Genomic DNA, 15,437 nt, shown 5'->3' with positions numbered 1-15,437 from the left:
GACACAGGCAGAAACAGACAGAAATGGAAGAAATGGGCAGAAAAATGCATAAACTGTCAGAAACAGGGAAGAAACAGGCGGAAACAGACAGAAACAGGGAAGAAACAGACGGAAACAGTCAGTAACAGGGAAGAAACGGGTAGAAACAGACAGAAACCGTAAGAAACAATGAGAAAAAAACAGAAACAGAGAAAAACAGAGAAAAACAGACAGAAAGAGAAAGAAACAGACAGAAACCGTCACAAACAGACAGAAACAGGGAAGAAATGGGCAGAAACAGACAGAAACTGTCAGAAACCTAAAGAAAAAGTCAGAAACAGGAAAGAAACAGTTAGAAACTGTATAAATATTGTTTATTCTTAATGCACCTTTTTCCTCCTTGTTTGCACCTTCTTCTTTAATTACTATGCCAATATGTGACCGGTGAATGTCTCCGCTGTGAGATCAATAAAGCTCAGACACAGTCAGAAACAGGCTGAAACAGTCAGTAACAGGGGAGGACGGGCAGAAACAGACAAAAACCATCAGAAACAGGGAAGAAACAGTCAGAAACCGGAAAGAAACAGTCAGAAACAGACAAACGGGAAGAAACAGGGAAGAAACAATCAGCAACAGAGCAGAAAAAGTCAGAAAGAAGGAAGAAACAGATGGAAAAATGGAAGAAACAATCAGAAACATTGAAATAACAGTCAGAAACAGACAGAAATGGGCAGGAAAAAAGCAGAAAAATTAAATAAAAAAAATTTGATTTAAAATTCCGAAGTGGAACTAAGTAGAACTAAGAATGTAGATCAGACTGCTGATCCAGATGCTGCCTGTATCCTCACTAGAGCTATAGAAAGTAGATCAGACTGCTGATCCAGATGCTGCCTGCGTCCTCTCTAGAGCTATAGAAAGTAGATCAGACTGCTGATCCAGATGCTGCCTGTATCCTCACTAGAGCTATAGAAAGTAGATCAGATTGCTGATCCAGATGCTGCTGCCTGCGTCCTCACATAAGATCTAGAAAGTAGATTATTATAATCTATTATTCATTTGATTAGGGTGTGTGTGTCACATGATTGTGCACCACATCCTGAGAGCGGGTGGAGATGTGAAATATCTTATGAGTATAGATAATGTTGCGCTGATAAAAACAGTGAAAATCCTGCAGTACAGGAAACTATTGATCGACGGTGAAATATTAGATCCTGAATGCATCCGACTGGAAGACGCTTTCCTCAGCTGAACTGTAGAGGAAGGAGAAATGTAACCGCAGCCATTTTGACTAAATAAGGAGATCTGTGCCAGGAGCCACAGCGTGGCCCCAAGCTATGAAAAATGTTTAGTCCGTATGTGTGAGCAGTGGGTGGGGGGGGGGGATTGTTTGGTGAAAGAGAATCTGAGGAATGCTCCTCAGGCCCATAACAACCCTGGAGCCCACAGCCCAAACTAAATGCCCATAAAATAGTCCTGTTATTGTTCCTCAGCTTGGCACCAGCATTCTGCTCCATTTAAAACAATAGAACCAAGCCAGTAGTGCTTCAGCTGGGCTGTAATCTGCTCCCCTTCCTCATGTTCACCACTAATCACCCTGCCAAGGCCTTATTAAAATGCAGAGTGGTGAAGCAACAGGCAGACGCTTCATTAGACTGCAGGGAAACAGGGAGGACTCCATGCTTTCTATCCTTGGCAGAAAATGAGAGGTCAGGAAGCAGCTCTGCTGTCTGAGAAGATCAACAGCAGAAAACTAGAAGATCTGAGCAGGACAAGTTCAATACAAGTTCATGAATTAGAGTATGGCTCCATCTAGTGGTCAATCCTGGTGCTGCAGGTATTAATTGTTCTCCAATGATCCCAGAAGTTAAAATAATAGATTCAGTGAAAATCTTTGGTGGGAGCCCACTCACTCTACTGTAATACTAGTTATTATTCTTTTTATTATCTCAATAATCATGTTTTCATCACTGTAAGCAAACATCCACATAATTATTGGAAAAAAAAGACTTTTAAACGTTATTCTGTATCTAATTTATCACTATGATGACCTTCCTGTAGTAAAATGTTTAATGAACATGTCTGGAAATATGTGAACTGATGTTTATTCAGATTAAATCTTGATTCTTTACACGACCAACAGCAGCCAGAAGCGAAAGGAGGTCTGTTTGCTTCCAGACCCCAGCAGGAATCCAGGAAAGAACATTTCTATAGATAAACCAAATGTAGAAATCCTACATAGATTAAAAGTTTACCGGGTTATGATAAAAAACAAGAAACCTCATTTTGAAGCAGAGGTTTTTGTTTGAGAGCAGATCTCCAAGTTTTTCTGTGAAACATGGAAGTTTCCCTTTAGAAAACAGAATAAAGGAAAAACAAGCATTGGGAAAACCAGCCAGTGGTCCCCGGATAAACACAGCGCTGGGTTTAAACGCTGCACATGTTCTGAAATGAATGATTTAATAACATAAATAAAGCAAAAATATAGTTTTAATGAAATAATTGGGTTAATATTAGAACTGAAGTATTTACCTGAGTACAGGTGAGCTGTTTAAATTAGGTGAAGCCTTTTTTACTTTGCATCTAGAGTTTAGAGTTTTCCAAAAAGTCTCATTTTGATGTTTCCCCACATGTGCATGAACTTTAACCTATGACCTAAATCATTTTCCTGATTATTCCATGTGCTCTATGTTGAACAACTTTTTGTTAAGAGTTTGTTTTCAGGCCTTGATGACGGCATGAAGGAAAAGCTGTCTGCTGAGTCAGCATCAGAACGAAGGACCATCTGATTAACTTGGACACGTCTGTCTGCTGCAAACCAAGTCATTTAGGCGAGATGTTAAACCTCTAATCATTTCAAGCAGATACTTTAAAAGGATCAGCAATGATAGCAGAGACCTCTGCAAGGTCAGACAGAAATAATCAGAAGTTAAAATGACTCTCTGAACAAAAACAATCTGATTTATTAGCAGAAATCCACAAAAATGTGTTTTTAGATCAGCCAGCTAATTTATCAGACTGTTGCACGGATAATTCACCTTGTTTTTAATGTCAGACATGCCTGCATGATCATAAACATGCTGCCTGTGGAGGAAAATCATCAGGCTGATCTAAATGAGTCCTTTCAGAGTAAAGGCGGCTGATTATATCCTGGACCCTTCAGTATAAGAGGGGCTAATGTTAGTATGTTGGAAATATGAACAGATCTTTGAAGGCTTGAATCATTGAGAAGAAAGTTGACTTATTATCTGTAATACTGTTAAACTAGGAGACAGAAGGGAAGAGATGAAACTGATTTTGACTCAGATGTTCAGGTCAGGGATGCAGGAGGAGAAGCAGAGAGAAGGGATTCATTCATGGTTATTATCCTTTAGAAAAGACAAAGGAAAGGGTTGTTTAATCACAGTGAGTGTTTCCCATTTTAGAATTCATTTAACTTTTAACTGCTCATAGAAAATCTATCTTAATATGTAAATATTAAAAAAGTAATTTTATACAGTGATAGTGTGCCGTGCCAGGCAGCGGCGCAGCCAGCAGCACGCGACATCACCGCTAACCACATGGCAATAAGTCAGATGCACAGATTACAGCTTTCTGATGTTTGCTCTTCCTTTGCTTTCTGCAGACGAGGCGGCGGCATCGCCTGCATGCACCCTGTTTACAGCTTCACATCCTGCACCACTAACCCCTTCCTTTATGTTGGTGATACATCTCTTTTCTTTTCATGGGTTCTTCAATCACTCCTTTTCATTGGTCTGTCTTTTACAAGCAGTTTGATGGATCAATTTAATCAGTTTGGTCAAATATAAAGTTAGTTAGTGTCTGCCATTTAAAACTGCAAAAAATAAATAAATAATCCACAATAAGAAAAACTTTAATCAAGCCGTGATAAAGTGATAAAGTTAGAGGGGGTCGCGGATTATGGAGCCTCCAACAGCCAAACACCCCCTGATGCTGCCTCCTAGCAGGACATCATCCAGTGATGGTTCCTGGTTCAGGTGTCAATAGACTCCTTATATTTCACCATGGGGCCTGGTCTCCTGCATGGTGCAGGACTGATCGTCTGAGATGGAGAGGTCCTACTGAGCAGCAGAGTCACTGCTGAGCATCTAACATCCTGTGACTCCCCGAAAACATCAGGAAGAAATGGAACATCAAGAGATGTTCCACCAGCAGACTGCTGACGTGGCTGATATGACCAAATGATGCTAATGGTTAGAGACGGCCGTGCTAAAGGACGCCACAGAAGCTCCGATCATGGAGGCCTGGAGCAACAGGTGCCCAGATCGATCCAGCATCTCACAGCAGGGAGGAAGATCCTGGCAGGAAGGGAATACATGGAACGCCGTGACCAAGGGGCTGGAATCACGACGCTGCCGTAGTGATCAATAAGGCTGGATCAACGGCGGAAACATCTGTCCAGATGTTTTCCTGAAAACAAACATGGAGGATACCAGGGACTCCGGAAATAACTAGAGAGAGCTGGAAGGTGAAGGCAACTGGGGGGCAGGAACCCCCCACTGGAGAAGATGCTCCAACATCAGAGACAACCTTAGACTCCCTCTCCGAAACAGAGGACCTGAACTTTGGACCAAGAACTCATCCACCCCAGAAATACCAGACGCTCAGAGACGAGCTGGAGAAAACCCGGAAGGTCAAGGCATCGGTGGAACCCGTGGTCATTGGGGGGCAGCGACCCCCAAACTAGAGGAGTTACAGCAGATCCCTGGAAATACATCAGACACCTTGGTCCAGAAGAGTGTAGCTCTAGGAACAGCTAAGATACTGGCAGAACCCTCAAGCTCCTAGGGCTCGAAGGGGGGAAGACCTTCACGTATTCTGAGGATGCTAGAGGGACACCAGGAGGAACAGGTTTTCCTATCTGTGACTGTAATGCTGCAGGAGCAGCAGGCGGTGAAATTTTCTGACTATCTTTACTTGAATCATTTTTTTTGGGGGGGGGGGGGTTCTTCTAACTTTCCCTCCATTTCCAGGAAGCTGTTCCTTGTTCCCTTCAGCGTAGCTTTTTGTTGTTTTTCATCCATCATGGCGGATAGCAGCCCTTAGGACTAAATCTAGACGCCACTGATCTACAGATTTAATGACGTTCCACTAATTAGAAAAACTGAGAGCAGATATTATTAGTAGTTTATCATTTTATTACGGTCTTAGTTGTTGCCATGTGGTCAAGTTGTTCAGTATCATAGCTGTAGTTTCTTAGATTCCATCTTAAACCTCTATTCTATAGTGAAGATCTGAGGAGAATCAAGACTCTCCTGTTTTCCCTTTGGTTAGTCTTTAAATGAGAAATAATAATAATAACAGCTTTCCTTATCTGTGGCATTTCTATGTTCTTTCCAGGTGGTGTAGAATCTATAGCAGGTGGTTCTACATATCGATTATTCAGGTGGATTCTGAAAGTTACAGTTTCTTTAAAATGACTCTGAAAATTATAGAACATTTTATTTGTAATTTAAGGAATTTTAAAAAGTGAGTACTTGAGTAGATGTTTGACTGAGTAACTTTTACTTTTAGTTCAGTGAGATGATACTTTTACTCAAGTACTACTATTGAGTACTTGGTCCACCACTGCTGATTTCTGTTATTTCTAGATCTATCTTTCTACAGTGAGGTGACAGCAGACCCCACCCTGCGCTGTAAAAACACCGATGAAGGAATAGTTGATTCATTGGGTCTGATCAAACAGCAGGGGGCCCTCCTGCTCCCAGTGTGAAGCAGAGCCCTAAAAAGGAGAAGGATTAGAGAGTCTGCTCATCATCTCTGATCAGAACAACTTTCATCTCTAACCTCTGAAACAGCAGAGCAGTGATCAAAAATAAACCTTAAATACAAATTAAATAATAATAAAAAGCTGCTGGATAAGATCAGACACTTTAGGCTACTGGAGGATTAAAAAGGATCTTAGGAAACAGAGAAGATGTTGAAGGATCACAGCTACCATGCAGCTTCTGCTCCTCCTAACCAGACCTCCTAACCCTCCTGTCTGAAGAGGAGCTCTAACTCTAGTCTCCTGATGCTCCTCACTGACCTCCTGCAGCTGCTCAGTGGGGTGAGCAGGACTTCACCCCCCCTCCCCAAACACGCACACCTCCTCAGAGGAGATCCAGACTCACCTGCCTGCTGACCTGCGGGGTTCCGCTCAGTCTCTGCGCTGCGGTCACTGTGATCACAGAAGGTGCTCCTCGGTGCGTGGGGTCCCGGTCCTCCTACCCACGCGCAGTCCCGGTTGTTGAAATGGTTTGAGCTTCTGGTGTAACGGAAAAGAAAGAGATAGAGCGCTCCTCTGCGCTCCTGCCTATCTCCGCCTCCCCCCTCTCTCTCTTTCTCTCTCTGTTCCACCGTCAGGTCCTTAATTGGTAAACGGGTGAAAGATCAGGGGGGGGGGTTACTCCCCCTTCTCTAACTTTTTCTCTCCTCTCTCTCTGTTTTTTTTTTTTTTGTAAAGGCGATGTAATGGCCGCGCCTCCGGGATTTTAAAGCTGTGATGTCATCTTCCATGAACTCCATCTTTGATTTCCCCCTCTGGGTGAGACAGCAGACCCCCCCATTTCCCAGCAACATCACCTTGTTCTCTAATCCCACCCTGATTGGTCAGTTCCTCTGGATGCTGCAGAAGGCAGCCTTGGATCAGGGAAGCAGCATCTCCAGCCTCTGAGGTGACCTCCTTCCACAGGTGGTCAGTCTGCAGAGAGAACTCAGGGCAGAGAGTAGGGAGCTGCTGTTGGTTCTGTTTTAGGTTTCTTTTTGAGTTTTCAGTTAAATTTTTTATTCTTGTCTTTCTGTGTTTCTATTTTATTGGGTTCATTTTCTTTTTGTGTTATTCTAGTGTTTTTGGTTATATTTTTTAGTTCTTTTGTATTTCTTGAGTTACTCTCTGTTGCCCCCTTGTGTTTGTTTCCTTCCCCCTTGGCTTCCTTCTAGTCCCTTCCATCCACACCTGCTCCCAATCAGCTCATTAGTCCAGTCTTTTGATCTGTCTCCCATGTATACCCGCCCTGTGCAGCTCCTCAGTGCTGGTTCCTTGTTGCTGCTTTTGCTGTTTCATCATCTCTGGCTCCCCATGTCAGTTTTCCCCTGAAGTTTTCTGTTTTTTTGGTTCCTTGTATTTTTGTACTTAGGATTTTTGCTTCAGTTTACTTATTAAATCTTCAAGACTCACTCCTGCCTCCTGCATTTTGGTCCTCAAAATCCTCCACTCCACCGTGAAAGAAGGAACCAGCCAAAAGTATGGACGTAGCTGAGCTGAACATAGAAGGAAGCCAGACATTCCTAAGCCAGAGGCCCTTAGCAAACTACTCCTCCTTTCTCCTCAGTTAGTTCCCCTCCGGTGTCCTAGCTCCAACATCTTAACCTGTTAGCATCTCTACTCCTTTGACCGATTCACTTGGTGCTCCACCTCAGACAGAACGCTCTGTGCCGTCCAGACTCATCTTCACCTCCAACCACCTGGTCAGCCTCAGGTGCCCTAGGATGGTTCACTGGGGCCATTGCTATCAAAGCTGTCCCAGGATGGTTCACTGGGGCCATTGCTATCGAAGGCGCACCAGGGTGGTTTACTGGGGTCATTGCTATCCAAGGTGCCCCAGGATGGTTCATTGGGGCTATTGCTATTGAAGTTGCCCCAGGATGGTTCAGTGAGACCATTGCTATTGAAGTTGCCCCAGGATGGTTCACTGGGGCCATTGATAATAAAGCTGCCCCAGTATGGTTCATTGGGGCTATTGCTATTGAAGGTGCCCCAGGATGGTTCATTGGGGCTATTGCTATTGAAGGTGCCCCAGTATGGTTCATTGAGGCCATTGCTATTGAAGGTGCCCCAGGATGGTTCATTGGGGCCATTGCTATTGAAGTTGCCCCAGGATGGTTCAGTGGGACCATTGCTATTGAAGTTGCCCCAGGATGGTTCAGTGGGACCATTGCTATTGAAGTTGCCCCAGGATGGTTCAGTGGGACCATTGCTATTGAAGTTGCCCCAGGATGGTTCAGGGGGACCATTGCTATTGAAGTTGCCCCAGGATGGTTCAGTGGGACCATTGCTATTGAAGTTGCCCCAGGATGGTTCACTGGGGCTATTGCTATTGAAGCTGCCCAAGGATGGTTCATTGGGGCCATTGCTATTGAAGTTGCCCCAGGATGGTTCAGTGGGACCGTTCCTATTGAAGTTGCCCCAGGATGGTTCACTGGGGCAATTGCTATTGAAGGTGCCCCAAGATGGTTCACTGGGATCATTGCTATTGAAGTTGCCCCAGGATGGTTCAGTGGGACCATTGCTATTGAAGTTGCCCCAGGATGGTTCACTGGGGCCATTGCTATTGAAGGTGCCTGAGGATGGTTCACTGGGGCCATTGCTATTGAAGGTGCCCGAGGATGGTTAACTGGGGCCATTGCTATTGAAGGTGCCCCAGGATGGTTCACTGGGGCCATTGCTATTGAAGGTGCCTGAGGATGGTTCAGTGGGACCATTGCTATTGAAGGTGCCCCAGGATGGTTCACTGGGGCCATTGCTATTGAAGCTGCCCCAGGATGGTTCACTGGGGCCATTGCTATTGAAGCTGCCCCAGGATGGTTCACTGGGGCCATTGCTATTGAAGGTGCCCGAGGATGGTTCACTGGGGCCATTGCTATTGAAGGTGCCCCAGGATGGTTCATTGGGGCCATTGCTATTGAAGGTGCCCCAGGATGGTTCATTGGGGCCATTGCTATTGAAGTTGCCCGAGGATGGTTCACTGGGGCCATTGCTATTGAAGGTGCCCCAGGATGGTTCACTGGGGCCATTGCTATTGAAGGTGCCCCAGGATGGTTCACTGGGGCCATTGCTATTGAAGGTGCCCCAGGATGGTTCATTGGGGCCATTGCTATTGAAGTTGCCCGAGGATGGTTCACTGGGGCCATTGCTATTGAAGGTGCCCGAGGATGGTTCACTGGGGCCATTGCTATTGAAGTTGCCCCAGGATGGTTCACTGGGGCCATTGCTATTGAAGGTGCCCCAGGATGGTTCATTGGGGCCATTGCTATTGAAGGTGCCCCAGGATGGTTCACTGGGGCCATTGCTATTGAAGGTGCCCCAGGATGGTTCACTGGGGCCATTGCTATTGAAGGTGCCCGAGGATGGTTCACTGGGGCCATTGCTATTGAAGTTGCCCCAGGATGGTTCACTGGGGCCATTGCTATTGAAGGTGCCCGAGGATGGTTGTGTGGGAGCATTGCTATTGAAGTTGCCCCAGGATGGTTCACTGGGGCCATTGGTATTGAAGCTGCTCCAGGATGGTTCACTGGGGCCATTGCTATTGAAGCTGCCCCAGGATGGTTCACTGGGGCCATTGCTATTGAAGGTGCCCGAGGATGGTTCACTGGGGCCATTGCTATTGAAGTTGCCCCAGGATGGTTCACTGGGGCCATTGCTATTGAAGTTGCCCCAGGATGGTTCACTGGGGCCATTGCTATTGAAGCTGCCCCAGGATGGTTCACTGGGGCCATTGCTATTGAAGTTGCCCCAGGATGGTTCAGTGGGACCATTGCTATTGGAGTTGCCCCAGGATGGTTCACTGGGGCCATTGCTATTGAAGGTGCCCAAGGATGGTTCACTGGGGCCATTGCTATTGAAGCTGCCCCAGGATGGTTCACTGGGGCCATTGCTATTGAAGGTGCCCGAGGATGGTTCACTGGGGCTATTGCTATTGAAGTTGCCCCAGGATGGTTCAGTGGGACCATTGCTATTGAAGTTGCCCCAGGATGGTTCACTGGGGCCATTGCTATTGAAGGTGCCTGAGGATGGTTCACTGGGGCCATTGCTATTGAAGGTGCCCGAGGATGGTTAACTGGGGCCATTGCTATTGAAGGTGCCCCAGGATGGTTCACTGGGGCCATTGCTATTGAAGGTGCCTGAGGATGGTTCAGTGGGACCATTGCTATTGAAGGTGCCCCAGGATGGTTCACTGGGGCCATTGCTATTGAAGCTGCCCCAGGATGGTTCACTGGGGCCATTGCTATTGAAGCTGCCCCAGGATGGTTCACTGGGGCCATTGCTATTGAAGGTGCCCGAGGATGGTTCACTGGGGCCATTGCTATTGAAGGTGCCCCAGGATGGTTCATTGGGGCCATTGCTATTGAAGGTGCCCCAGGATGGTTCATTGGGGCCATTGCTATTGAAGTTGCCCGAGGATGGTTCACTGGGGCCATTGCTATTGAAGGTGCCCCAGGATGGTTCACTGGGGCCATTGCTATTGAAGGTGCCCCAGGATGGTTCACTGGGGCCATTGCTATTGAAGGTGCCCCAGGATGGTTCATTGGGGCCATTGCTATTGAAGTTGCCCGAGGATGGTTCACTGGGGCCATTGCTATTGAAGGTGCCCGAGGATGGTTCACTGGGGCCATTGCTATTGAAGTTGCCCCAGGATGGTTCACTGGGGCCATTGCTATTGAAGGTGCCCCAGGATGGTTCATTGGGGCCATTGCTATTGAAGGTGCCCCAGGATGGTTCACTGGGGCCATTGCTATTGAAGGTGCCCCAGGATGGTTCACTGGGGCCATTGCTATTGAAGGTGCCCGAGGATGGTTCACTGGGGCCATTGCTATTGAAGTTGCCCCAGGATGGTTCACTGGGGCCATTGCTATTGAAGGTGCCCGAGGATGGTTGTGTGGGAGCATTGCTATTGAAGTTGCCCCAGGATGGTTCACTGGGGCCATTGCTATTGAAGCTGCTCCAGGATGGTTCACTGGGGCCATTGCTATTGAAGCTGCCCCAGGATGGTTCACTGGGGCCATTGCTATTGAAGGTGCCCGAGGATGGTTCACTGGGGCCATTGCTATTGAAGTTGCCCCAGGATGGTTCACTGGGGCCATTGCTATTGAAGTTGCCCCAGGATGGTTCACTGGGGCCATTGCTATTGAAGCTGCCCCAGGATGGTTCACTGGGGCCATTGCTATTGAAGTTGCCCCAGGATGGTTCAGTGGGACCATTGCTATTGGAGTTGCCCCAGGATGGTTCACTGGGGCCATTGCTATTGAAGGTGCCCAAGGATGGTTCACTGGGGCCATTGCTATTGAAGCTGCCCCAGGATGGTTCACTGGGGCCATTGCTATTGAAGGTGCCCGAGGATGGTTCACTGGGGCTATTGCTATTGAAGTTGCCCCAGGATGGTTCAGTGGGACCATTGCTATTGAAGTTGCCCCAGGATGGTTCAGTGGGACCATTGCTATTGAAGTTGCCCCAGGATGGTTCACTGGGGCTATTGCTATTGAAGCTGCCCCAGGATGGTTCATTGGGGCCATTGCTATTGAAGTTGCCCCAGGATGGTTCAGTGGGACCGTTCCTATTGAAGTTGCCCCAGGATGGTTCACTGGGGCTATTGCTATTGAAGGTGCCCCAAGATGGTTCACTGGGATCATTGCTATTGAAGTTGCCCCAGGATGGTTCAGTGGGACCATTGCTATTGAAGTTGCCCCAGGATGGTTCACTGGGGCCATTGCTATTGAAGGTGCCTGAGGATGGTTCACTGGGGCCATTGCTATTGAAGGTGCCCGAGGATGGTTAACTGGGGCCATTGCTATTGAAGGTGCCCCAGGATGGTTCACTGGGGCCATTGCTATTGAAGGTGCCTGAGGATGGTTCAGTGGGACCATTGCTATTGAAGGTGCCTGAGGATGGTTCACTGGGGCCATTGCTATTGAAGGTGCCCGAGGATGGTTCACTGGGGCCATTGCTATTGAATGTGCCCGAGGATGGTTCAGTGGGAGCATTGCTATTGAAGTTGCCCCAGGATGGTTCACTGGGGCCATTGCTATTGAAGCTGCCCCAGGATGGTTCACTGGGGCCATTGCTATTGAAGCTGCCCCAGGATGGTTCACTGGGGCCATTGCTATTGAAGGTGCCCGAGGATGGTTCACTGGGGCCATTGCTATTGAAGGTGCCCCAGGATGGTTCATTGGGGCCATTGCTATTGAAGGTGCCCCAGGATGGTTCATTGGGGCCATTGCTATTGAAGTTGCCCGAGGATGGTTCACTGGGGCCATTGCTATTGAAGGTGCCCCAGGATGGTTCACTGGGGCCATTGCTATTGAAGGTGCCCCAGGATGGTTCACTGGGGCCATTGCTATTGAAGGTGCCCCAGGATGGTTCATTGGGGCCATTGCTATTGAAGTTGCCCGAGGATGGTTCACTGGGGCCATTGCTATTGAAGGTGCCCGAGGATGGTTCACTGGGGCCATTGCTATTGAAGTTGCCCCAGGATGGTTCACTGGGGCCATTGCTATTGAAGGTGCCCCAGGATGGTTCATTGGGGCCATTGCTATTGAAGGTGCCCGAGGATGGTTCACTGGGGCCATTGCTATTGAAGGTGCCCCAGGATGGTTCACTGGGGCCATTGCTATTGAAGGTGCCCCAGGATGGTTCACTGGGGCCATTGCTATTGAAGGTGCCCCAGGATGGTTCACTGGGGCCATTGCTATTGAAGGTGCCCGAGGATGGTTCACTGGGGCCATTGCTATTGAAGTTGCCCCAGGATGGTTCACTGGGGCCATTGCTATTGAAGGTGCCCGAGGATGGTTCAGTGGGAGCATTGCTATTGAAGTTGCCCCAGGATGGTTCACTGGGGCCATTGCTATTGAAGCTGCTCCAGGATGGTTCACTGGGGCCATTGCTATTGAAGCTGCCCCAGGATGGTTCACTGGGGCCATTGCTATTGAAGGTGCCCGAGGATGGTTCACTGGGGCCATTGCTATTGAAGTTGCCCCAGGATGGTTCACTGGGGCCATTGCTATTGAAGTTGCCCCAGGATGGTTCACTGGGGCCATTGCTATTGAAGCTGCCCCAGGATGGTTCACTGGGGCCATTGCTATTGAAGTTGCCCCAGGATGGTTCAGTGGGACCATTGCTATTGGAGTTGCCCCAGGATGGTTCACTGGGGCCATTGCTATTGAAGGTGCCCAAGGATGGTTCACTGGGGCCATTGCTATTGAAGCTGCCCCAGGATGGTTCACTGGGGCCATTGCTATTGAAGGTGCCAGAGGATGGTTCACTGGGGCCACTGCTATTGAAGGTGCCCCAGGATGGTTCACTGGGGCCATTGCTATTGAAGGTGCCCCAGGATGGTTCACTGGGGCCATTGCTATTGAAGCTGCCCCAGGATGGTTCACTGGGGCCATTGCTATTGAAGCTGCCCCAGGATGGTTCACTAGTGCTATTGCTATCCAAGGACCCCAAAAATAGTTCACTGGGGCCATCGCTATTGAAGCTGCCCCAGGATGGTTCACTGGGGCCATTGCTATCAAAGGTGCCCCAGGATGGTTCACTGGGGCCATTGCTATTGAAGCTGCCCCAGGATGGTTCACTGGGGCCATTGCTATCAAAGGTGCCCCAGGATAGTTTACTAGTGCTATTGCTATCCAAGGTGCCCAAAAATAGTTCACTGGGGCCATTGCTATTGAAGCTGCCCCAGGATGGTTCACTGGGGCCATTGCTATTGAAGCTGCCCCAGGATGGTTCACTGGGGCCATTGCTATTGAAGGTGCCTGAGGATGGTTCACTGGGGCCATTGCTATTGAAGGTGCCCGAGGATGGTTCACTGGGGCCATTGCTATTGAAGGTGCCCGAGGATGGTTCACTGGGGCCATTGCTATTGAAGGTGCCCGAGGATGGTTCAGTGGGAGCATTGCTATTGAAGTTGCCCCAGGATGGTTCACTGGGGCCATTGCTATTGAAGCTGCCCCAGGATGGTTCACTGGGGCCATTGCTATTGAAGCTGCCCCAGGATGGTTCATTGGGGCCATTGCTATTGAAGTTGCCCCAGGATGGTTCAGTGGGACCGTTCCTATTGAAGTTGCCCCAGGATGGTTCACTGGGGCTATTGCTATTGAAGGTGCCCCAAGATGGTTCACTGGGATCATTGCTATTGAAGTTGCCCCAGGATGGTTCAGTGGGACCATTGCTATTGAAGTTGCCCCAGGATGGTTCACTGGGGCCATTGCTATTGAAGGTGCCTGAGGATGGTTCACTGGGGCCATTGCTATTGAAGGTGCCCGAGGATGGTTAACTGGGGCCATTGCTATTGAAGGTGCCCCAGGATGGTTCACTGGGGCCATTGCTATTGAAGGTGCCTGAGGATGGTTCAGTGGGACCATTGCTATTGAAGGTGCCTGAGGATGGTTCACTGGGGCCATTGCTATTGAAGGTGCCCGAGGATGGTTCACTGGGGCCATTGCTATTGAAGGTGCCCGAGGATGGTTCACTGGGGCCATTGCTATTGAAGGTGCCCGAGGATGGTTCAGTGGGAGCATTGCTATTGAAGTTGCCCCAGGATGGTTCACTGGGGCCATTGCTATTGAAGCTGCCCCAGGATGGTTCACTGGGGCCATTGCTATTGAAGCTGCCCCAGGATGGTTCACTGGGGCCATTGCTATTGAAGGTGCCCGAGGATGGTTCACTGGGGCCATTGCTATTGAAGGTGCCCCAGGATGGTTCATTGGGGCCATTGCTATTGAAGGTGCCCCAGGATGGTTCATTGGGGCCATTGCTATTGAAGTTGCCCGAGGATGGTTCACTGGGGCCATTGCTATTGAAGGTGCCCCAGGATGGTTCACTGGGGCCATTGCTATTGAAGGTGCCCCAGGATGGTTCACTGGGGCCATTGCTATTGAAGGTGCCCCAGGATGGTTCATTGGGGCCATTGCTATTGAAGTTGCCCGAGGATGGTTCACTGGGGCCATTGCTATTGAAGGTGCCCGAGGATGGTTCACTGGGGCCATTGCTATTGAAGTTGCCCCAGGATGGTTCACTGGGGCCATTGCTATTGAAGGTGCCCCAGGATGGTTCATTGGGGCCATTGCTATTGAAGGTGCCCGAGGATGGTTCACTGGGGCCATTGCTATTGAAGGTGCCCGAGGATGGTTCACTGGGGCCATTGCTATTGAAGGTGCCCCAGGATGGTTCACTGGGGCCATTGCTATTGAAGGTGCCCCAGGATGGTTCACTGGGGCCATTGCTATTGAAGGTGCCCGAGGATGGTTCACTGGGGCCATTGCTATTGAAGTTGCCCCAGGATGGTTCACTGGGGCCATTGCTATTGAAGGTGCCCGAGGATGGTTCAGTGGGAGCATTGCTATTGAAGTTGCCCCAGGATGGTTCACTGGGGCCATTGCTATTGAAGCTACTCCAGGATGGTTCACTGGGGCCATTGCTATTGAAGCTGCCCCAGGATGGTTCACTGGGGCCATAGCTATTGAAGATGCCCGAGGATGGTTCACTGGGGCCATTGCTATTGAAGTTGCCCCAGGATGGTTCACTGGGGCCATTGCTATTGAAGTTGCCCCAGGATGGTTCACTGGGGCCATTGCTATTGAAGCTGCCCCAGGATGGTTCACTGGGGCCATTGCTATTGAAGCTGCCCCAGGATGGTTCACTAGTGCTATTGCTATCCAAGGACCCCAAAAATAGTTCACTGGGG

General features: G+C 48.8%; 1 protein-coding gene across 3 annotated transcripts in view; it reads right to left on the bottom strand.

The window, feature by feature from the left end:
- flna (filamin A, alpha (actin binding protein 280)) overlaps window positions 1-6,301 on the bottom strand; it is a 54,876-nt gene extending 48,575 nt beyond the window's left edge. For 2 of the 3 annotated variants that reach the window (XM_038290441.1, XM_038290456.1), the window contains exon 1: window positions 6,111-6,300. The gene's annotated coding sequence lies outside the window, so the exon portion shown is untranslated. Of the gene's footprint in view, window positions 1-6,110 lie in introns of all 3 variants that reach the window. The other variant, XM_038290449.1, reaches the window with a different exon arrangement.
- Between the last annotated feature and the right edge of the window lie 9,136 nt (window positions 6,302-15,437).

This window comes from Cyprinodon tularosa, unplaced genomic scaffold (assembly GCF_016077235.1).
Source record: "Cyprinodon tularosa strain WSP-4 unplaced genomic scaffold, ASM1607723v1 ctg1075, whole genome shotgun sequence".
Taxonomy (NCBI): Eukaryota; Metazoa; Chordata; class Actinopteri; order Cyprinodontiformes; family Cyprinodontidae; genus Cyprinodon; species Cyprinodon tularosa.
Note: the sequence above shows the minus strand (reverse complement) of the source record. Positions and strands in the feature narration are given on the sequence as shown.